The 24,696-nt window shown below is 44.8% G+C and overlaps 1 long non-coding RNA gene across 4 annotated transcripts in view; it reads right to left on the minus strand.

Annotated features, from left to right (window-relative positions):
- LOC134957085 (uncharacterized) overlaps positions 1–24,696 on the minus strand; it is a 342,583-nt gene that overhangs the window by 179,629 nt on the left and 138,258 nt on the right. For 2 of the 4 annotated variants that reach the window (XR_010186450.1, XR_010186447.1), the window contains exon 3: positions 7,525–7,633. The exons of the other annotated variants lie outside the window; for them this stretch is intronic. This is a non-coding gene — a long non-coding RNA (uncharacterized LOC134957085). The remainder of the gene's footprint in view (positions 1–7,524; positions 7,634–24,696) is intronic. 4 annotated transcript variants of the gene reach the window in all.

A 24,696-nucleotide genomic window follows, 5' to 3' on the forward strand; every position in this document is an offset into this window, starting at 1 on the left:
CATTACTCAACCCGAATGGCATTACCATGTACTCGTAATGACCATCTCGAGTGTTAAAAGCTGTCTTCCATTCGTCACCACTCCGGATTCTGATGAGGTTGTAGGCACCGCGGAGATCTAGCTTGGTGAAGATGCGGGCTCCTTTAACTCTGTCAAATAATTCGGTAATGAGTGGTAATGGATAACTATTTTTAATGGTAATGTCATTGAGACCCCGGTAGTCAATGCATGGACGCAGTCCTCCATCCTTCTTTTTAACAAAGAAGAAGCCTGCACCAGCGGGTGATGATGAAGGACGGATGAATCCCTTCTGTAAATTCTCCCGGATGTAGTCGCTCATCGCTTCAGTTTCGGGAACAGATAACGGGTAGGTACGCCCCCTAGGTGGCTTCTTGCCAGGAAGGAGATCGATGGGACAATCCCATACTCTATGGGGCGGCAGGACATCCGCGGCCTTTTCACTGAAGACATCAGAGAAATCTTGATAAGCCGCAGGAAGACTTGACTGGGTTTTTACTTCAGTAGACTTGATTGGACAAACTTGGGCTAAACAGGACTGATGGCAATGTGAACCCCATGAAGTAAGTTGTAACGTTGACCAGTCAAACTGTGGATTGTGTAGCTGGAGCCAGGGCATGCCCAAAACGATCTCCTGGGTGGCTTGAGGAATGACTAAGAACTTTATTAATTCTGAGTGTAGGAACCCAACTCCCAAAACCACTGGTGCAGTTTGGTGAGAAATATTCCCCTTGGAGATTCGGCTACCATCCACGGCGGTAATGTAGACTGGGTAAGAAAGTTCACATACAGGCAAGCAAAATTTATTTACCGCAGCTTGGGTGATGAAATTTCCTGCGGCTCCACAGTCCACTAATGCTGATGCAGACTGAAGCCCAACTGAAGTCTCTAAAGTCACAGGAAGGATAAGGTCTTGATTAGAAGGAGCTTGTCTAGAAGATCCCAACTTGACTCCTCCTTTACAAGTCAGGATCTGGCGTTTCCCGAACGCACTGTGCAGGAATTAATCTGGTGACCTGCAGCCGCACAATAAAGACAAAGTCTCTCACGAAGTCTTCTTGACCGCTCCTCAGGAGTTAGGCGGGACCTATTTATTTGCATAGGCTCATCAGAAGGTGGAGACTGGAACTGTACGGAAGGTATCATCCTTGATCTGCGTGGCTCACTCCGAGCACGTTCATTGTTGCGTTCGCGGATGCGAGAGTCCAACTTGATGCACAGGGAAATTAAATCAGACAATTGTACAGGAAGATCGCGGGTTGCCAGTTCGTCCTTGATCCGATCAGAGAGTCCATGCCAGAAAGCTGCTACCAGAGCTTGATTGTTCCACTGAATCTCTGCGGCCAACGTCTGGAACTGGATGACATATTGTCCCATACTACGGGTACCTTGACGAAGTTGGATTAGGTCGGCAGAAGCTGATGTTGCACGACCAGGCTCGTCAAAGATCCGTCTGAAGGTTGACACGAATTCTGCATAGTTGTTAATCAGAGGGTCGGCACGTTCCCACAGAGGAGACACCCAACTCAAAGCAGATCCAGAAAGTAGAGAGATGATGTAGGCAACCTTGGATCTTGACATGGGGAAATTATGTGACAACAATTCAAACTGGATTTCACATTGGTTGAGAAACCCGCGACATAACTTTGGGCTGCCATCATACTTGCTTGGCACGGGCAGGTGCAGACGTGACACTGGAGCTGATGCAGCCGGCATAGAAGGACTCACAGTACTGGCAGGTGCTGGAGTAACAGGAACTGTAGGAGTGTGTACACTAGGCAGGGATTGCTGTAGTGTATCTATCCGGGAGGACATCCCTTGCAGGAACTGGAACATCTGCTGCTGCGCAGCCTCTTGACCATCCAAACGGGAGACCAGATTTTGCAAGGCCTCTGACCCCACACTCCGTCCACCATCCGAGTCCATCGATCCTGAACTTACTGTCAGACTTGGTTTTGTCTGTGTCCCCGGAGGGGGCGCTAGTGGGTCAGTGGAGGTGGATGGGAGAAAACGAGGAGGCTGGATTATGTTTCTGCGCATGAGCGCAATGATATTTATTAAACAGATGGTTCACAAAACGGCAGCAGAAAATAACAGTAGGAAATGCAAATGTCAATTGTACAGCGTGGCAGCTGAAAGTCTATGGTAACAGAATGAATGGTGACTGATGAAATGATAACCGGTAGTGATGATAACAGATGAGTGATAACTTGGCAGAGAATATTCTGGTATGGGAACCAGAGCAGATTAAAACATGGAACCAGCAGAGATGGTGTTGTATGGCAAACCTGGTAGCAGAGGCAGGAGTCTGACTATATCCACAGTGCAGGTGATGAGGCACTGGCAGCATGCAAGCTGCATCACAGGTGGGGAGATGGAACACACCTGGAGTCAGTCTCTACTGCTAGGCTGAAGCACACAGAGATGGTGGTGAGTGTGAAGCCTGTAGATGGAAGCAGGTATTGCTGGGGCTTGTAGTTCCACGGAGCTGTGAGAAGTAACCAGGAGTACAGAGTCTTAAGTAGATAGCCAGGAACACGGAACAGCAGGTAGGTATCCAGGTACACGGAGGAAACAGGAACCAGATCCTTACACATGAGTCGCAGGAGTGACACAAAGTTCAGGATGCCTGCAGACTGATCCTGCAGCTTCATATATACCCCTTGTTAAACAGTCATTGGTGGAGTGAGGAAAAGTGGGTGCGGCCAAGCACCGGATTGGCCGCCGTATGCTGACTGCTGGAGGCTGTCATGGCGGCGCCCATGCCGCGGCCTAGCGGGAACGCGGCGTGCTACACGCCCGCTATCAGAGGAGCGCTCCCAGGCCCAGGATGGCGTCTGATGGCAGAGACGCGGATGACAGATGAACGCAGGGACCCAGGACGGAGTCCGCAGCGGCGGACAGATGTCAGCTTGGTGAGTCGATTCCTGACACTCACAGTATATTCAGTAACTGCCTCACAGGAGCTACTGGCCCATCTAGTGCTGCAGTGCAATGGAAAGCTGATGCAATGCAAGATCTCTAAAACTCTGTTCTTCTAACACCGCAAGGTCTTGCGATAACCCTATGCACCCCTTAGGAAAAGAAGATCCCTGTACAACAAATGTGCATCTTCTAAATAAATAATCCCAAAATATGGAACATCAATAATAAATCAAAATTAAGGTTGACTAATTTAAGCCATTTATTTTAGTGAGTCCAAAACATGAAATAATTGAGAAGAACCTCTATCTAATGCTCTGGCAGAAAATATCACTTTTACCTCTCCGGCAGTTGCGCTGGATTATGATTCAGTCTCTTCTGAGTCACACTGACTTTGGCCACAAATGTGATCTCTCCCCAATTTAAAAAGACTTGCTAATCTGTTTGTGATGTTGAAGCTTGTTTCATATCTGCTCTGGGCTTTCTTTTAAATTTAAGATTAAGTACAGCAGCACCCTTGGAATTATACAGCAGCACCCCTGGATTTATACAACATAGGCAGCACCCCTGGAGAATTTCACAGCACAGCAGACAGGCAACAGCAGCCCTGGACTTAAACGGCAGTGGGGCAGCACCCCATGACTTATAGAGCCGATTTGCAGCACCCCATATAGGACAGCACCCCTGGAATGATGTGGCAAAGAAAAGACGTCAAAGATGGAATTGTCCTTGGGCCCTCCAACCCACTTTTATGTTGTATAAACAGGACATGCACACTTTAACAAACCAATCATTTCAGCAACAGGACTGGCTCTACAGTGGCAAGATGTCATCCTCATCCTCAGATTCCCCTTCAGTGTTTGCTTCCTCATCTTCACAGAGAAATTATAATCAAACAAAACCACATAATTTATGTGTCAGTGGACTGCTTACGCTATTACCCAAAGTTTCTGAACTTGACAATGACTTATGATGAATGCGCTGCAGGTGACGTATAAAGAAGGATGATCCCAAGTGGTTAACATCCTTACCCCTACTTATTATGGATTGACAAAGGCAACAGATGGTTTGACACCTGTTTTCCGGATTTGTGGAGAAATAATTCCACACCGAAGAGGTGGCTTTTTTGGTATTTTGCCCAGGCATGACAATAGGCTTTTTCATCCTGTAACCAACAACTGTCTCCACTAGTGCCTTATTCAAACAAACCACATCACCATCAAAATACTCATCCACAACTTCCTCCACAGCGCCAGCTACACCCATGTCCTCCTCATCCTGGTGTACTTCTACAGTGACATCCTCAATCTCAATATTAGCAACTGGACTGAGGTTGTTCCTCCCAGCACTTGCAGAGGGCATGCAAATGGTGGTAGGAACCTTCTCTTCCCATACTGTGTTGTGAAGGTTAGGCCTAGACATCATAACCGCAGACAGTGCCAGCACCTCTGTGATTTCACAACACCCCTGTAATTTTACAGCATGCAAAACAGGGCCAGTGTACATTTATTTTCACTGCACCCCTGTATTTTACAGCAAACAGGACCAGTGTAATTTTATTTAAACAACAGCAGCCCTATTTTTTACAGCATATAGGACCAGTGTATTTTTAGTTTAACAGCACCCCTGCATTTTTACAGCATACAGGGCCAGTGTACGTTTATTATAACAACAGCACCCCTCTATTTTTACAGCATACAGTACCAATGTACTTTTATTTTAACAACAGCATCCCTGTATTCTTACAGCATACAGGACCAGTGTACTTTTATTTTAACAGCAGCACCTTGTATTTTTACAGCATACAGGGCCATGGTACTTTGATTTTCACTGCACCCCAGAATTTTTACAGCATACAGGACAAGTGTACTTTTATTTTAACAGTAGCACCCCTGTATTTTTATAGCATACAGGGCCAGTGTACTATTATTGTAATAGAAGCATTGCTGACTTTTTACAGCATACAGGGCCAGTGTACATTGATTTTCACTGCACCCCATAATTTTTACAGCATAAAAGACAGTGGCAGTGTACATTTAGTTTACTGCACACCTAAATTTAAACAGCATACAAACAGGGCCAGTGTAGATTTATTTTACTGAACCCCTGAATTTTTACAGCATACGAGACAGGGCCAGTGTACATTTATTTTACTGCACCCCAGAATTTTTACAAAGTACAAGACAGGGCCAATGTACATTTATTTTAGTGCACCCCAGAATTTTTACAGCATACAAGAAAGGGCCAGTGTACTTTTATTTTAACAACAGCACCCCTGTATTTTTACAGCATACAGGACCAGTGTACTTTTATTTAAACAGCAGCACCCCTGAATTTTTACAGCATACAGGGCCAGTGTACATTGATTTTCACTGCACTCCATAATTTTTACAGCATACAAGTCAGGGCAAGTGTACATTTATTTTACAGCACCCCTGAATTTTTACAGCATACAAGACAGGGCCAGTGTACATTTATTTTACTGCACCACTGCATTTTTACAGCATAAAAGACAGGGCCATTTTACATTTTTTTAGTGCACCCAAGAATTTTTACAGCATACAAGACAGGGCCAGTGTACATTTATTTTACTGCACCCCTGAATTTTTACAGCATACAAGATAGGGCCAGTGTACATTTATTTTCACTGCTCCCCAGAATTTTTACAGCATACAAGACAGGGCCATTGTACATTTATTTTACTGCACCCCTGAATTTTTACAGCATACAAGATAGGGCCAGTGTACATTTATTTTCACTGCTCCCCAGAATTTTTACAGCATAAAAGACAGGGCCATTGTACGTTTATTTTACTGCACCCCTGAATTTTTACAGCATACAAGACAGGGCCAGTGTACATTTATTTTCACTGCAACCCAGATTTTTACAGCATACAAGACAGGGACAGTGTACTTTTATTTTCACTGCAACACAGATTTTGTACAGCCAGCACCATTGTATTTTCACAGCATACAGGAGAACAGTGCCCCTGCACCCTGTACAACACAGTGACAGCAACACCCATGTACAGCTGCAGCACCCATGTACAGCTGCAACACCCATGTACAGCTGCAGCACCCCTAACAGCACATGAAACACCAGTGACAGACAGGATAGCCAGGACAGCACCCCTAACATCACAGTGACAGGACAGCTCCCCTACCAGTACCCCTAACAGCACCCTTAGAGAGCACACGTTGACCCCACCTGATGCCACCACTCACAGACAGAGACAAAGGTCTGTCTCCCTCACTCTCTAAGTCTGAAGTTAAAATGGCAGCAATGCGCGGCTGTTTATATGGAATCCAAAACCCGCGAGAATCCGACAGTGGGATGATGACGTTTTGCCTCATTCTGGTTTCCGAGTCTGGCCGGAAGTCCCAAGCCGGACTCGAATCCAGGCTCGGAGCGTGATTTTCGGGGGGGTTCAGTTCTCTGAGAACCAAACCCGCTCATCTCTAATCTCTATATATATATTCTATTATGGCAAACAAAAATGTTAATATTCATCCACTCATCATAACGGGAGCATATCCCCGAAACATTGATATGTAATGCAGTGAATTTATTACATGTTTGAACTTCTTCACGAGTCTCTGAGTGCCACCTCTTTCTTTGTTGGCTATATTGCGGTTGCCATACCTGAATGGAGGGCACCGAAGCAAGTTAGCCGGTATCCGTTTGGATGGTCGACCATATCATGGTCGACGGTCATTAGGTTGACCACTATTGGTCAACATTGACATGGTCGACATGGACACATGGTCAACACATGAAAATGGTTGACACATGAAAAGGCAGATGTGTTTTTCACAATTTTTTTCTTTTGTGGAACTTTTCCATACTTTACGATCCACGTGGACTACGATTGGGAACGGTAATCTGTGCCGAGTGCAGCAGTAGCAGAGCGAGGCACCTTGCCCGAAGCACTGTGAGCTAAGTGAGCCATGCGAGGGGACGCGGTGCACTAATTGGGGTTCCCCGTCACTTTACGCAGAAAACAACACAAAAAAGTAAAAAAAACTCATGTCGACCTTTTCATGTGTCGACCTTTCATGTGTTGACCATTTTCATGTTTCGACCATTTGTCCATGTCGACCATGCCAATGTCGACCAATAGTGGTTGACCTAATGACTGTCGACCATAACATGGTCGACCATTCATACCGGAACCAGTTAGCCCGCGGAGGCAACCAGAGTGCCGGAGTTGTGGTGAGTATATACTCATTTGCCACTGCAATATTATTTTATATAGCGCTGTCATGTTCACAACTAATCGTAACTATAAACAGGAACACAACAGTCTAATTGGATTGGACAGTTGTTCTCACGACAGATAAGAAAAGGATCATTCGATAATTTCAAGATAGGGCAGCCAATCACAATCCAGAAATGCTTGGGGGATTACAATGTATGCTTAGAAATTATAAACCAATTTCTTGCATATACTGTGTTTTTAACATAATATCTTTACTCTATGCAAGGGAACATATAGATATTTATTATTATTATTATTATTATTATTATTATTATTATTATACAGCACAAAATCCGCTTGTAAAAACTATTTTAATTGGGCTTTACCATTTTTGCCTCAAGGAAAGCTTCATTCATTATCCAATGTGAATAGAAATCTGTTCAACATTGTTGTAAGATCAGGGAATCTCTGATGTACAATGAGAGCCGGCAAGTGCTGCAGGAAATTAAAAAAAGAAAAGAAAAAAAGTTACAAGTCTCTAAAACAATGTTCATGACTGTTTCTTTTATTAAAAAGGAATATCTCCTTTTGATTTCAAGAGATGTGTTTTCTTGCCCAGGCGTGTCCTCGCAATATGACTATAATGAGATGATTTACATAGTGTTTTGGAAAATGCATCTCTAGTGAAATTATTAGCAGTCTTTTCTTATTTTTCGGAAATTTGAGTTGTCAAAACTGACTCATTTTTCTTTTCCTGAAAGGGGTCCTTCTGATTGATTGCATGTAATACCTTGAATATGCCAGCACCTGCATTGCATAACTTGATATATTCGTTGATGGATTGTGGACATTTACTACAGATGAAAAGATTAACTTTCTCCTGTCATTAATCAGTTATGAATGTGAAAATGCACAAGACAGACTCCCTTAGTGCTGGAATCAAAAGTTCTATTTTCTGTCTTCACAAACCAAATATACTGTACTACTGTCTGTATACTGACTACTCTCTACTGACTACTTATTTAAAAGGGATAATAGCATATACTCAGTCAAGGAACCATATATTATTGTACCATTAATATTTTTTGGTACATATGCCGGAGGTTAAATAAAGAAAAGGGAGGGGCTTGAGCAACGGAGAAGGGAAGGCAAATAATAGGCATTCTGAATACAAGAATGAAAGTAGATTTTCAATTGCATCACAACGAGTAATAAAAAATAGATACATTGCTTGTATGATATTATCATTTTTTTTACCTATCAAAACATCAGTCCTTGACTTTGCATCCAGAATATTTCTATTTTCACACTTTCCTAATTTGCTCCTCTCCAACTACTTGACTATCTACTTTACCTATCCTATTTAAGTCAATTTGATAAGGTTTTTTCAGCAGCCCTCTAATACCCTTTTCAGACTGCCAGCAAAAACTTGGGTTATTATTGCACGTGAACCGGGTTGCTGTGCAGTCTGAAAGGGTCCAGTTGAAATAATCAAGTATTTCAACTCAAGTAGCGACCAGGGTGGAACACAGCTTCAACCTCGGTTGAGGTGTGGTATGAGAGGGTAAGCCGGGTTGATGTGACCCGGCACTCATTCACACTTTAGGAAGTGTCTCATCTCAATTCCAAGTGCCACCTCCGCAAGCGTCACCGGTGATGTCACATACCATACATGTTTATGTTACAGTGACAATAAATTATTCTTATCTATCTTATCTACCCGGCAATATGCCAGGTCAGGTCACGGACTCAAAGGGGTCTCTTGCCGGGTCGCACCTGGGATGTACCCATGTACAAACCCAGTATCTGCGGTCTGATAGCGATATTAGTTGCTCTTCCCCTTGCACCTCAAAAAACAATCCAGCTCCACTGCAGCAACCATACAGACCCTAGGCTTCAACTCATAATCAACACGGAGCCTGTAAACAGGCCCCCTCCTCTCTTAAACCACCCCTGTGCTCCACTTATGACCACTTACACCTTAAAACTGCATGGCAACATTCTCATGTCAACATTATGGATGTCGACCCTGTATACCACAACAGATCAGGGAACCAATGTTTAGGTTAGATAGTGAATTATGTATTTGGTGAATTTATTTATTTGTTTCTTTCTCTATTTGAGTTTAGTATAGTTAGTTTTCTATCCAGGCCTATGAGTTGAATACAGTGCAGGCATAGACACAGGAGTATCAGGTTTCATGAACTGCTAACAGAGCTTCCCGACCAGAGGACAGAGTGGAGAGTGGGCTGTAAGTAACGCAGGAATCCCAGCTTCTCTCCCCCTTCCCCATACACAGCAGGCCAGATTGATGTGTCTAGGTCCTGTGTAACCTGTTATCTGATGAAAGCATTTGAGACTGGAGAAAAAAGATACAGAGAGTCCTCCTGAGTCCTGTACCATTGTGTTAGTGCTTGTAAATAGATGATAGACTTTATTTTTCTATGTGTATTTTAAGGTTGTTTAAGTTGTCTTTGTTCCACTGCAAGAAATACTTAAAATACTTGTCTCTCAGTTATGTGAAGCTATAAACAGTCCCAAGGCATTAGTGAACCATTAGTTTCAATCTAATCTACACCACTGGTTTAAATTTAATATACTGTACACAATCTCATATACACCCCCCACATCCAGAGCACATTGTTGCACTTGCACTGTACAGTCCTCTAGTGGGGGCGGGCAGGATGACAAGTGAGGGTGGTGCTGACAAAATGTGCAGGGCAAGAGGAGTAGGGGCAGGCCCCCTATCTTAAGTGCCCAGTGACCTCCCAAGGCTTAACCCAGCCCTGTGCATACTGTAGCTTGTCACAAACCATGACATTTGTAACACCAGTTATTGTACTGTAACTCCACATCAGATTAAACATACATTTAATTTTGAATAAAAGGCTTTATGGCAGCTAATACATGTTTTCTCTTTTTCCTATCCAGGCTGAGACGAGATCCAGTCGGGATCCCAGCTGTCGAAATACCGACACCGGAATCCTGACACTGCATGGAATGCCAGTGCCAGCCTCCCGAATGAGATTGCAATCCCGGTGGTTGCATCCCGACAGCCGGGATCTCGACCAAGTGACTGCCGGGCCACCAGAGAGGTAAGACACGAGGTGGGGGGAGGTTAGGTTTAGGGTGAGGGAGAGGGGGGTTATGTTTAGGCTGTGGGAAGGGGGGGTTAGGTTTAGGCACCACTGGGGAGGGTTAGGGTTAGGCTGTGGTGGGGCAGGGTTAGGTTTAGGCTGCAGTAAGGGGGGGTTAGGGGGTGAGTGGTAGCATGCTTACCCGACTCCTGTTGGGATGCCGTGGTCGGTATTCTGACTGCTGGCATCCCAAACGCCAGCACTTCAGCCCCAACCCACTGAGACATAGGCTTTTTTTTACATTTTGGAGTACAAATGCTTTTACTTCTGTCAAGGAATGTACAGAGAGATATGATAAACTGTCTAGCACAGTGGTTCTCAAACTGTCTGCCGTGGCACCCTGGGGTGCCTCAGGGCACTTGCAGGGGTGCATTGGATTGGTGGTCCAGGACCAATTCAAATTTATGGGCAATGTAATAGACATAATCAATGCTGGTTGCTGCAGAACATAAATTATGTGGACAAACAAAAGCAAATCCTGTTCTTCACCACACAATTGGACCTAAGGGTGACATATAAACACAGTTTACTTAATTTAATATTTCTTTAGAATTTTCTCAATAAGAAACTTTTGACATAAGGGCAGTAGTGCACGCAGGGGGGGTTCTGAGTACCCAGAACCCCCCCCCCCCCCCCCCCGACAGACCAAGTATCACTACTTGAGATGGAGACAGCAGTCTCCATCACTAGCATTACTTCTGCTCAGAGCCACGAGCGGAGCTGCCACGAGCGGAGCTGCCGCCAGCTCCGCAGAAAGCTCTGCCCGCGAGAGCTCTGAAATGGCTGCTTGGGACGGTAGACGCGGCTGAAAGGGCACTGCTCCTCCTCCCCCAAAGTGGTGGTTAGTCAGCTGCGCTTGATGGGCTGTACTGCCACAGAGCAGGAGCGGGTCATTGAAGGCCTCCAGTACTGACAGGAGACAATGGAAAGGGAGCTGCGGCTTCTCCTTCCCCAGAGCCACGGGCAGTCAGCAGTACTGTGTGGACTATAGTGCATCATCATGCAGCATGAGCATGTCAGTGGAGGCCTCTGGTTCCAGGTGCAGCTGCTGAATAAAGTGTGTGTGTGTGTGTGTGTGTGAGTGTGTGTGTGTGTGTGTGTGTGTGAGATCTGTGACTCTGTGCCTGTGTGTATAACTCTGGGCGTGGCTAGGAGCTCTCATTGGGTTAGCAGCAGGTCCATCACACCCAGTCCACAGCTGATTGAGTGAGAAAAGCCATCCCACACAGGTTACATCCAATGGGAGGCTCTGCCCTTTGGCTGCTGTGTGTTCCCAGAGCAGGATTAACAATTGGGCTGATGGAGCTGCAGTTACAGGTCCACACCCCAAAATAGGCCCACTGCACTTACAGCAACATACCCTCCAACAATTTACACATACAAATCGGTTCAAATTCAAAAAGGGGCATGGCCTATACTTTCAATGGAAGCTTGGAGAGCCAAAAATCGGTACAGACCATAAAAAAGGTACTGTACCTGCCAAAAAGGTACAGTTGGAGGGTTTTCCACTGCATCTGCAGCAAGTCTCTGTGCTGTAGATAGGGAAGAAAAATCCTTTTACTGCAGCATCCTATGTCCTGCTGCCAGTCCGTCTGCCCCCTCCAGCATCAACAATCCCCACTCCCTAGCTGCGGCACAGGTGGAACAAAAGCGGCTGCGGCCACCGGCATAGATGTGTATGAAAGCGGTGCAGCGGAAGGCTTCATAGCCCTCCCTACGCCGCATACTCTCTGAGCCCCACAGCCTCCTCTGCGTGTGATGTCACAGAAGTGCCTCCCTGCTACAGATCCCCAGAGGCCCTGACTCCGCAACACAGCACCTGGGCTGCCGTCCTGGAAGCTTCGAGATGGCTAATGTAACGGATAGAGTGGGTAATATCGCGGAGGGTAATGTCTGGATGCTGAATCAATGTAAAAGGTGACAGTGCTGTGCAGTGCAGTGGGTGGTCAGTGTCACTGACACTGCACAGCACTCTCAGCTTTTACATAGGATTCAGCGAGTCAGTCAGTTCTGCCAAGCAGTCACTATTGTTAGCGCCGGTATCCCAACGCGCCACATTACAGGGAAGCAGACGCACTAAATAAACTACAGTCCCCAGCAGGCCTTAGCGCCAAAGCATTCTGGTGCTAAGGGTTGCTGGGAGCTGTCGTTTATTGAGTGCATCTTCTATCCTGTAATGCGGCACGTTGGGACACCGGCGCTAACAATAGTGACTGGCTGCTTGGCTGCTGTGCGAGTCTCCGGGAGAGCCACTGCCAAAGGGAGTACAGCAGCATAGCTGCTTCCAGGAGGAGAAGCATTACCCGCCCCTCCCCAACTCGCAGTACCTCCGGGCCCCATCCACGGCACCCCCTTCCTCCCCCACCCGTGGCACCGCCGACGTTGCAAGGGGCTTCGACAATATTGCAATATTTAGCCACTCACACAATTATGATTGGAGGTAATACTCCATATTATAAAAATATTGCATGCCACAAGGACGTGCAAGGGTTAAGGGGGTGTAGCCTCTTACGACGGTGTGAAGAGCACCCGTAGGGCACAATGAATCACCTAGTGTATGTATATATATATATATATATATATATATATATATATATATGTGTGTGTACACTACATAGTATATGCATATATGTGTATTTAGCATATGTATGTGTATATATATATATATATATATATATATATATACACTGCTCAAAAAAATAAAGGGAACACTAAAATAACACATCCTAGATCTGAATGAATGAAATATTCTTATTAAATACTTTGTTCTTTACATAGTTGAATGTGCTGACAACAAAATCACACAAAAAATATCAATGGAAATCAAATTTATTAACCCATGGAGGTCTGGATTTGGAGTCACACTCAAAATTAAAGAATTAAAGTGGAAAAACACACTACAGCCTGATCCAACTTTGATGTAATGTCCTTAAAACAAGTCAAAATGAGGCTCAGTAGTGTGTGTGGCCTCTACGTGCCTGTATGACCTCCCTACAACGCCTGGGCATGCTCCTGATGAGGTGGCGGATGGTCTCATGAGGTTGGTGGATGGAGCGAGACATGATGTCCCAGATGTGCTCAATTGGATTCAGGTCTGGGGAACGGGCGGGCCAGTCCATAGCATCAATGCCTTCGTCTTGCAGGAACTGCTGACACACTCCAGCCACATGAGGTCTAGCATTGTCTTGCATTAGGAGGAACCCAGGGCCAACCGCACCAGCATATAGTCTCACAAGGGGTCTGAGGATCTCATCTCGGTACCTAATGGCAGTCAGGCTACCTCTGGCGAGCACATGGAGGGCTTTGCGGCTCCCCAAAGAAATGCCACCCCACAGCATTACAGAACCACTGCCAAACCGGTCTTGCTGGAGGATGTTGCAGGCAGCAGAACGTTCTCATTGGCATCTCCAGACTCTGTCACATCTGTCACATGTGCTCAGTGAGAACCTGCTTTCATCTGTGAAGAGCACAGGGCGCCAGTGGCGAATTTGCCAATCTTGGTGTTCTCTGGCAAATGCCAAACGTCCTGCACGGTGTTGGGCTGTAAGCACAACTCCCACCTGTGGACATCGGGCCCTCATACCACCCTCATGGAGTCTGTTTCTGATCGTTTGAGTAGACACATGCACATTTGTGGATGGCTGGAGGTCATTTTGCAGGGCTCTGGCAGTGCTCCTCCTGTTCCTCCTTGCACAAAGGCGGAGGTAGCGGTCCTGCTGCTGGGTTGTTGCCCTCCTACGGCCTCCTCCACGTCTCCTGATGTACTGGCCTGTCTCCTGGTAGCGCCTCCATGCTCTGGACACTACGCTGACAGACACAGCAAACCTTCTTGCCACAGCTCGCATTGATGTGCCATCCTGGATGAGCTGCACTACCTGAGTCACTTGTGTGGGTTGTAGACTTCGTCTCATGCTACCACTAGAGTGAAAGCACCGCCAGCTTTCAAAAGTGACCAAAACATCAGCCAGAAAGCATAGGAGCTGAGAAGTTTCTGAGTTTAATCTGCCATCAGGAAGGATACGTAACATTGCTTTGTATTAAACTCTGAAACATTGAAGGATTAAACTCTGAAACATTGAAGTACAGTAAGGACGTGTGATTTGGTATCATGTCTGGAAACCCCCCCTACATATCCTGCGTTTGCCCCAGAAAGGTGCTGTGAAAATAATTCTGATAATCTAGGGCACTGTGATTCAAAAAAGTTTGGGATCCACTGGTCTGGCACATGCATTCCCATACAGTACTGTACATTTTTTGAGTTTAGAATGCCTTTAAGCAATTTTAATTTTGACTTCATTATTATATAATTGCACCCGTGGATATCAGCCATTGTACTCAGGGAACCTCTGTTCTGTTTCATTTCCAAGACATAACATGGTTTTGTCTGTAACTCATTCCCTTTTATTTCTTTGTATTTAAAGAGGTCTAGACTGTCATCCCATAAGCCAAATCACCCAGAGCATATGACACACAGGAGGGGGGACTTCTGACACTGTTTTCCAGTATATACTTCCAGAGTAATTAATTAGCCATAGTTTTTATATTTCCCAAAGAACATAATTAAACTGTGTCCAGGGTGTAAGTGTTCATTGCTAATGATTGTGCTCATTAGGACTTGGCATTGCATGTCACTTTGTCACTCACATGGAGCCCGCGATCATCCTCCCATTAGTTAGCTTGTTTTCCATTGATGACAGTGAAAGTTACATTGTGTAATATAAAATACAGTATGACACCAATCCGCATGCTCCAGTGCAGAATGAACACTTAAGCCGCATGACAGTCCCAGCTCAGGGAGAGGTCGATTCTTATGTAGCCCCCCGTGTTTTGGCACTCCATCCGTAGAACAGTACAAGGCACTTTTGTAAGAGTGAAAGATGAGATATTCAGCAACATTATATGAGTTATTCTCATCTTTCTCTTTACCACCTCTGAAATTACCAGGGAAGGTGTTGTTGAGGACAGTGAATGATAGTAAAAAGATTTAAATTAGAATGAATGAGAGAGTGAAATAAGGAGAATATAAAACTAGCTAATTAGGGAGCTGTAAGGTGTTTTACTGCTGATAGGGAGGGACAGTGTTAAGCACCAGGGAAAAAATTCTCATTAACTCGTATAGGTGGGTAAGGTACATTTCTCGACGATATATCATTGTATCCTAATCACCACGACACATGAGTTAAAGTTTTATTATCTAAGTACGGGAACTAGTAATATTCACATAAATATATGCAAATGTTTAGGGATCTCATTTGAAAAAAATGGAGACTTTATACTCAGGAGGGAGATGACATGAATGGTAATTGGACAAGGGCAGGGCGCGGGCAGAGCTGCATTGGCTGCTGCTCCAAACCTTCAGCTACCCCTAAGTTTTCACTTTTTTTCTGGAGGAGCAAGGGGCCAAGGGGAGGCTGTGAAAGTAATGGTGGGTCCCTACCAAAATGTTCCTACAGTACATATCCACAAATGCACTTTTCAACCAAGTAGACGATCACTTTTATGTTTAGAAGGGCAATGCAAGATAGCACATTTGTTCACCCAGGTTATAAGCCTAAGAAGTAAAGACATCGGCAGGACAGCTGGGATTCGCGAGCTGTCTTGGCAAGAAGAAAATTGTGCATACCGGCAGAAGATCCTATAGGTACTGTAAGTAGGCAAAGATGTTACATAGGGCGGGATGTACTAAGCAGAAAATGCGGTAAACCCCCTGTTTACCGCATTTTCCTGATGTACTAAGCCCCGTCCGGCAGGTCAGCGCCGCGGCGGAGTTCGCCAGCTTTAGCTGGCGATAGTCCATAGAAGCCTATGGGCTTTTCTCCACGGCGCTGTGTGAGGGATCCGATCGGATCCCTCCCAGCATGCCCTGCGGCCACCCCCGTCACCCCGCGCATGCGCACACTGACTCCTGGGGCCGAGTCCCGAAAGTCAGGCTGCCGCTGCGCATCGCGGAGGACAGCTCTTATCGGAAGAGCTGTCCTCCGCAATGCTGATCGCATATGTTAGTACATATGCGATCAGCATCGTGGCGCAGGGCGGCGATGGGCAGCGATGTACATTAGTACATCCCGCCCAGAACATGTTATAAATGTGATCATTTATACATCCTAAATCAGGCCCACTGTGTATTACTTACAGTATGTGGCTTCGTGGCTGCTTACTGAATATTGGGGGTCATTCCGAGTTGATCGTAGCTGTGCTAAATTTAGCACAGCTACGATCATCTTCCCTGACATGAGGGGGGACGCCCAGCACAGGGCTAGTCCGCCACCCCCGCACAAGTACAAAAGCATCACACAGCGGCGATGCATTTGTACTTGTGGAGTAACTCCCGGCTAGCGCAGCTCCTGCGGCTGGCCGGGAGTTGATTGTCGCTGCCCCTGGTCACAGCGGCTGTGTGTGACGTCACACAGCCACTGCGGCCCGCCCCCCGCACAGTCCAGCCACGCCTGCGTTGGCCGTACCGTACCCCCATAACGCCGGCCAAATGCCGCCGTGCCACCCCCTCCCGCCCAGTGACCGCCTCTGCCTGTCATTCAGGCAGAGGCGATCACTAGGGAACGACGGCCTTTGGCCGTCGGGGATGCGCTGATGCACTGTGGCGCCGGCGCATGCGCAGTTCCGACCCGAGCGCTGCGATAAACTGCAGCAAGCGATCGGGTCGGAATGACCTCCATAGGGCCTAATTCAGATCTGATCGCAGCATTAAATTTGTTAGCAGTTGGGCAAACCCATGTGAACTGCAGGGGGGCAGATGTAACATATGCAGAGAGAGTTAGATTTGGGAGGGGTGTGTTCAAACTGAAATCTAAATTGCAGTGTAAAAATAAAGCAGCCAGTATTTATCCTGCACAGAAACAATATAACCCACCCAAATCTAAAGGCCCATATAGACGGGCCGATGTGGGAGAGATGTGTGCTGAGCGAACCGCTCAGCACACATCTCTCCCACCGCTCAGCACATCGCGTTCTGTGCTGAGCGTGCCGGGGGAGACGGGGGGGCGCTCATTTTATCCAGCGGGCAGGCCAATCTAGCATGCATGCAGGCCAATCTAGCATCAGCGATAGCGATTCGCGGGGCTGCGCATCGCTATCGCTGTAGGGGGTCCACACGGAGTGATAATGCTTAAATTCTAAGCAATCTAGTCAGATTGCTTATAATATCGCTACGTAAGTACCCCCCTTAACTCTCTCTGCACATGGTATATCTGCCCCCCCCCCCCTGCAGTGCACATGGTTTTGCTCATTAGCTAACATATTTGCTGCTCTAATCAGATCTGAATTAGGCCTTTAGTCATACGTAGGAATTCAGTTGAGCACAATGAACCGCCAGATGCCATTGTGATGTCTGGCTGGATACATTATCACTTATTACAGTGGGCGCTCATTTTCCTGTGCAACTCTATGACGATATTGGTCAAACAGCTTTCACCTGACTGGCCCGGAGTCACTCAGGGCCTTATTCAGAGTTGTACGATATTGCACAGCCACATGGAAGCGATTGTGCAATACTGTACAGCTCATATGTTAATGCAGCAGGAGGCATCTGATGTAACTAGGTGCCTCCTGACTGCTTCCGTGATCCGCTCTTGCGTCTCAAGGTGCACCATCAGATTACCTTGAGGTTACTATGATTTCTGTCTCTGACTGCAGCCAAGGTCAGTAAATCTGCATCAGTAGATGCAGACACTGACTTCAGCACTCCCACATAACAGAGGTGACGCGCCAATTTGAGTAACGGATCCGGATGATGCACTTTCCCCGCCCCCAAATGCCTTCAGCCTGTCACTCAGGCTAGGGCTTAGGGGACACTGCATGTGAGGATGCAGGACCCATTCTGCACATGCGCAGTGTCCCCACAATCGGACTTGTATGCTAACTATCGGGTTAGCATACAAGTCTGACTCAGGCACACAAGTCTGACTCAGGCACACAAGTCTGACTCAGGCACACAAGTCTGACTCAGGCACACAAGTCTGACTCAGGCACACAAGTCTGACTCAGGCACACAAATCTGACTCAGGCATACAAATCTGACTGAAGTATACAAATCTGACTGAAGTATACAAATCTGACTCAGGCATACAAGTCTGACTCAGGTATACAAGTCTGACTCAGGCACACAAGTCTGACTCAGGCATACAAGTCTGACTCAGGCACACAAGTCTGACTCAGGCACACAAGTCTGACTCAGGCACACAAATCTGACTCAGGCACACAAATCTGACTCAGGCATACAAATCTGACTCAGGCACACAAATCTGACTCAGGCACACAAGTCTGACTGAAGTATACAAATCTGACTCAGGCATACAAGTCTGACTCAGGTATACAAGTCTGACTCAGGCACACAAGTCTGACTAGGGCACACAAGTCTGACTCAGTTCATCATGCTGAATTGATCTAGAGTAGATTTAATTAGAAGACTTCTGTATATGAATTAATATAGGGTTGGCCACCTACCTGTGTGAGTTCCCATCTCTCTCCAGTCCAAACCCTTTGTACAGTATTGCCTTGTTCTAGAACCAAGCAAAACAATGCAAACCCAAAATAACAATAAATGCACTCAGGGCAGCGACCCAAAAATGGGTATCCAAATCTAACGCTGTCTGCACAAGTTACATCTGCCCCACCTGCAGTGCAGCATGATTTTGCCATATTACTAACTCTTTTGGTTTGCTAACTCTGAAAAAAAAACGAAGTTGGGTGGGAGGGTTCAAGGACAATTCCATCTTGCTCCACACTTCTTTTCATTGTGCTTTGTATTTTTGAGGGGCATTGGTGATGGTCTTATTTGGCATAGACTAACATTTTTATTGGTTATTGTTCTAATACATTACTCATTTGCAAGACATTCTTAAAAAGAAATAGCTGCCGTGTGTTTGTGCCGCTGCTCTGCTGCTTAGTTTAGCCAGCCAGGCTTTGGCCAATATTGGTGAACAATATTGTGAGCTACTGTATGAGGTGATCAAAATTGACTGGAAATTAAAAAATGACACATGGGGGGTACACACACATCTCTAGCAACAACACACAATGATAATGATGATGACACCTTCGGATTACATTTTGACCCTGGGCCTGATTCAGATATGGAAGTAAGGCAAAAAAGCACTGCTTTTTGCGCTGCTACTTTGCAATACAACAAAGTAAAATACAATTATAATAAGAAACTGCACATTATAAAACTAAAGTATATGACAAATAAATATCTCACTAACAGTCACTTCCAACAGAAAGAAGAATCAGCAAAATGAATCACTGCACTGGAAAGGTTCTCAGAATTCGCTTTACAGTCCTCTAATGTATCATGTGTGACCTTCCAAGACCCAATATACCCAGGGCTGCCAAGAGAAATCCTGGGCCCCAGTACAACAATTTCCCGGGCCCCTCCAGAGTGGGTGTGGCCACAGTATGTATATTTCTATATATAGGTAAATATAGATAGATAGATAGATAGATAGATAGATAGATAGATAGATAGATAGATAGATAGATAGATAGATAGATAGATAGGTAATACTAACACTAGTGGTAATGTATGGATGCATGTATTGTACAATATTTACATAGAATTTATAAGCCACAGTGCTGTTTGTCATTCACACAGTGGTGTAACTAAAAATATTTCTCCCCCAAGCCAAAACATTCTCTGGCGCCCCCCTACCCCCCATACTTGACACTAGCAAAGTGATGAATTTGTGTGCGTCTTAAAGGGGCGTGGCCTTGCTGAAATTGGCATGGCTTTGCATAAAGGGGTGTGGCATTGCAGGAAAAGACTACCTTATACCCCAGTTTTGCAACCTGCACGCCCAGACGTTGGCCACCACAGGGAAAAAAAATAATCCTGATTCATGACCCTTACATTATTTGTCATTTTTCCTCCTTATAGTAATGCCCAGTATACATTATGCCGTACACTGCAATGCCCGTTATACATTATGCCACACACTGCAATGCCCCTGAGACATTATACCACATACCACAATGCCCGTGATATAGTATACCACACACCGTCATGCCTGTGACACATTATGACACACCGCAATGTCCGTGATACATTATGCCACAAACTGCAATGACCCTGAGACATTATACCACATACCACAATGCCCATGATATAGTATACCACACACCGTAATGCCTGTGACACATACCGCACTGCCCGTTATACCCTATGCCACACACCGCAATGCCCGTTATACATTATACCACACACTGCAGTGCCCCTGAGACATTATACCACATACCACAATGCCCCGTGATATCGTATACCACACACCATAATGCCTGTGACACATTATGACACACACCGCAATGTCCGTGATACATTATGCCACACACCGCAATGCCCAGTACACATTAAGTCCTACAGTAAGGCTTCTAATTACTTTTAAATTACCTGCTCATTGCCAGGGGTTTCATGCTCTTAATGTGTCAGTGTCCTGACTGCCGGGATCCAGACAGCTGGCAAATTAAACAGATTATTCGATATATACACATACAAATAGAAAATTCAGCACTCACCATAGCAAGCTCACTTGTCCTCACAACATCAATAAATAAATGATGGGGGTTTAGTTAGTGAATTGGCCAATGCACGGAAGCCTGCATACCGCTCGCCAAGGTACCCCACCTTCATACAGGTGCATGAAGGTGGGGTACCTTGGCGAGCGGTATGCAGGCTTCCATGCATTGGCCAATTCACTAACTAAACCCCCATCATTTATTTATTGATGTTGTGAGGACAAGTGAGCTTGCTATGGTGAGTGCTGAATTTTCTATTTGTATGTATTTGGGTAGGTGGCCATGGGCTGCATGCACCCCACCCTATGAGTGGTGAGTGCAGACACTGCACCCCGCTTCTGGGGTGGCGAGTGCTGTGGTTTTCTATATTTGTTTGTGTATATATATATATATATATATATATATACTCTGATTGGCTCATGAATCAGCACTTCATTTGACACACACGCTGCTGCCGGCGGAGACCCAGAATGGCCAATTATTCACCCAAGTACAAATATTGTCACCTACCCCAATCTCCCTTAATTTGAGCGATCAACTCGGAGTGACCCCCTTAGCTGGACCCTTATATTGTTGTTTTTGGAAGCGGATATCGAATGTGATCATCTTGTGATCGCTATTTCCTAGGGTCTCCCCCACTTTAGTATTTGATATTATTTCCTCATTATTAGTTAGTAGATAAATTATATTTGGACCCTCTGGTCTAACCGATTTAGCACAAAGTTCTTATACACGTGGCTCAATCACCTGGTTGGTTCAGAAAGGACGTGTGATAAATCAGATACTTAGACAATCAGGTTCAAATAAAAATCCCAAATGTTCATGACCCCTCGGTCAGATAGTATAAGCTTTCTTGTGAATCCAAACATCTGAAGTTCTCCTGTGAACCCAAACATCTGAAGTTTGACTTCAGATGCTTGGTTTCACAAGAAAGCTTATACTATCTTATATATATATATATATATATATATATATATATATATATATATATATATATATATATATATATTCAGCAAAAAAGTGTACAGGTGCGCTGGTTAATTAAGAATAAGAATCCAGTCCACAGAGCACCCCTTCGGGCTGAAGCACTGGTATAACTCAATACCGCAGCAACTCTCCCATAAACCACTCCGGACTCCTGGAGTAATGAACTTTCTAAAAACAAGGATTGAGAGGGAGTGCGCTCATAGTGCAGATCAGTTTATTTTAATAAAACAGTATCATAGGATAGGTCACACAACATAAGATAAGACTCGTACCCTGATAACCCACACTGTGGGCTGGTTACCACATGGTGAAGTATATTCCACAAGGCAAGTGCTGCATACCGCCGTCTGCTACTCGGGACCTCACACCGCGCAGCTGGCTGTGGAATACAGCCGTGACCCGTCAGGACATCGCGATATGGGACCAGTCGGAGCAAACAGTGCAAGTGGAAAGCAATGCGTCTGGCAGGCCACGCACCAACGCGTTTCGTAGGTCACTTCGTCAAGAGGCTGGCCTGTCAGATGCCGGGAATGATTTATATAGCAAACAGCCTTCAAGCTGATACTGTCGTAACTTAATTGCCGGGACGGCTGTACTGCATTATATTAAACCACCATCAGGTTACACAATAAAACAATTTGTTATACATCTAATAGTACATACAATAATACAAAGTATATTACACGTGTCACATCATAAAAAAATACATTTTTACAACAAATATATTCTCAAACGGTATATTTAAAAGGTACATCAATAAAGAATAAAAATAATTAAAAAAGAATACACGGTGGACCACAATTGATATCCATTTACATATATAGACTTCATATTACAGCCTTTTCTCTATCCATCTCTAACAAGTGGTACCTGGATAAGTACCGTAGTTGGTAGCTGGTTATTTCAGCTCATTATTCATATGTCAAAATACTTGCATAACCTACATGTGGTATCAGCTATATCATGTTGTGCATTAATACGGACTCGAGCATTTATATTCAAGTGAAGCAGACACAATGTTGCAAGAATGTTACACACAGCGTGCCTGTACATTGATGTTCAATAGTGGGAATGTATCATTTGTGGTGGTTTAAACGGACACTATATTACAGTAATCCTTTATCCTGAATTATTAAAACAATTTAGAGAGCCTAATTACAACCATAATAAAGAGTTCATATCCTTTATAGACCAACTGTTAATACTGTAACGTAAATTGCAGGGCAAGCAGGAAACCCCTACTGAAACCAAATAAATAAAATAATTACTGTAGTTAAACGAGTGAGTATTAGGGGCCCTACACACTGGCCGACCCGCCGCCGAGCGACCCGGCGGCGGGGGGGCAGTGACGGGGGGAGTAAAGTTTCTTCACTCCCCCCGTCACGCGGCTCCATAGAACTGCAGGCAAATATGGACGAGATCGTCCATATTGGCCTGCATGCACAGCCGACGGGGGACCAGCGATGAACGAGCGCGGGACCGCGCATCGTTCATCGCTGGAGCCTCCACACTGAAAGATATGAATGAGTTCTCGTTCATTTATGAACGAGATCGTTCATATCTTTCAAAAAATCGGCCAGTGTGTAGGGCCTATAAGAGAGAGAGACCAAGCAAACGAAACATAAGCTAATTTATAAAAGCCCCACACCCGTTTTTCAATTTAGCACTCCCTAATAAATGGAGTGATCTCATAGTTTTCATTGAGACCTTTAGGGATTAAAGTATCTAAAAATAGAATCCAAAAGGTTTCTCTGCTAAGTAATTGTTGTTCCCTATTACCTCCATCTTTATTGGGGGCAATATATTCAATCCCTAGAAACTTTAGACAACTTGGATTAGCATTATGTTGGTCAGCAAAATGACGGGGAATACTATGGTTCAAGATACGATTCTTTATATTCCGAGTATGTTCTAAGATTCTAATTTTCAATACTCTATTAGTCTTGCCCACATATCTTGACCCGCAAGGGCCGCAAGGGCAAGTAAGTCCTTCACTCGTAAGAACATATATACAAAAGTTTGTATTACAGTTAAGGAAAGATTGTATAGTAATAGGACCCTGTTGGGTGTTACCTTGAAAGGTTTTTATACCCTTTTCTGCTAAAATGCACACCTTACAGTTCCGACAACTGAACAACCCTTTTGTGGTACCCAAAAAATTATGCTCCTTCTTATCAATCTGAACCTTAGCTGGTTTACTTTTAGACAGCATAGATTTTACTGTCTTTGTCTTTTTGTAAATTAATTCTGGTTTCTTCGGGAGTTCCGGGCCCAAAATCGGATCAAGTTGTAAAATATACCAGTTTTTTTTTTTTTGGCTATTTTTTCCAACTGCCTAAAACCTGTACTAAACTGAGTCACCAATGGACAAAAAAATGTTTTCCCATTATTATCGTTTTTCTTATACTTCAGCAGTTTCTCTATATTTTTCTCTTGCTTTCTCTAAAGCTGTATGTATCAGTACTTTAGGGTATCCTCTCTCCTGAAACCTTTCAGTATATACTTCTGCCTGTTCATCAAATTTAGACAAAGCAGTACAATTTCTCCTAAGCCTCGTATATTGTGAGTAAGGGATATTTTCCGTCCACTGAGGAAGATGACAGCTGTTAAACTCTAAATAACTGTTACTATCCACCTTCTTAACGAGTGTATAAGTTATATATATTTATATATTAGAGATTTGCGGCGGGCACTTTTTATGTTTTGGCTTTGCTTCTGGTTCCATGCTCATGTTTTGGATCTGGATTGGTTTTGCCAAAACCACCCTTTCGTGTTTTGGTTTTGGATCAGGATGATTTTTGAAATAACATAAAAACAGCTAAAATCACAGAATTTGGGGGTCATTTTGATCCTACGGTATTGTTAACCTAAATAACATTCATTTCCACTCATTTCCAGTCTATTCTGAAC

This window comes from Pseudophryne corroboree, chromosome 9 (assembly GCF_028390025.1).
Source record: "Pseudophryne corroboree isolate aPseCor3 chromosome 9, aPseCor3.hap2, whole genome shotgun sequence".
NCBI lineage: Eukaryota > Metazoa > Chordata > Amphibia > Anura > Myobatrachidae > Pseudophryne > Pseudophryne corroboree.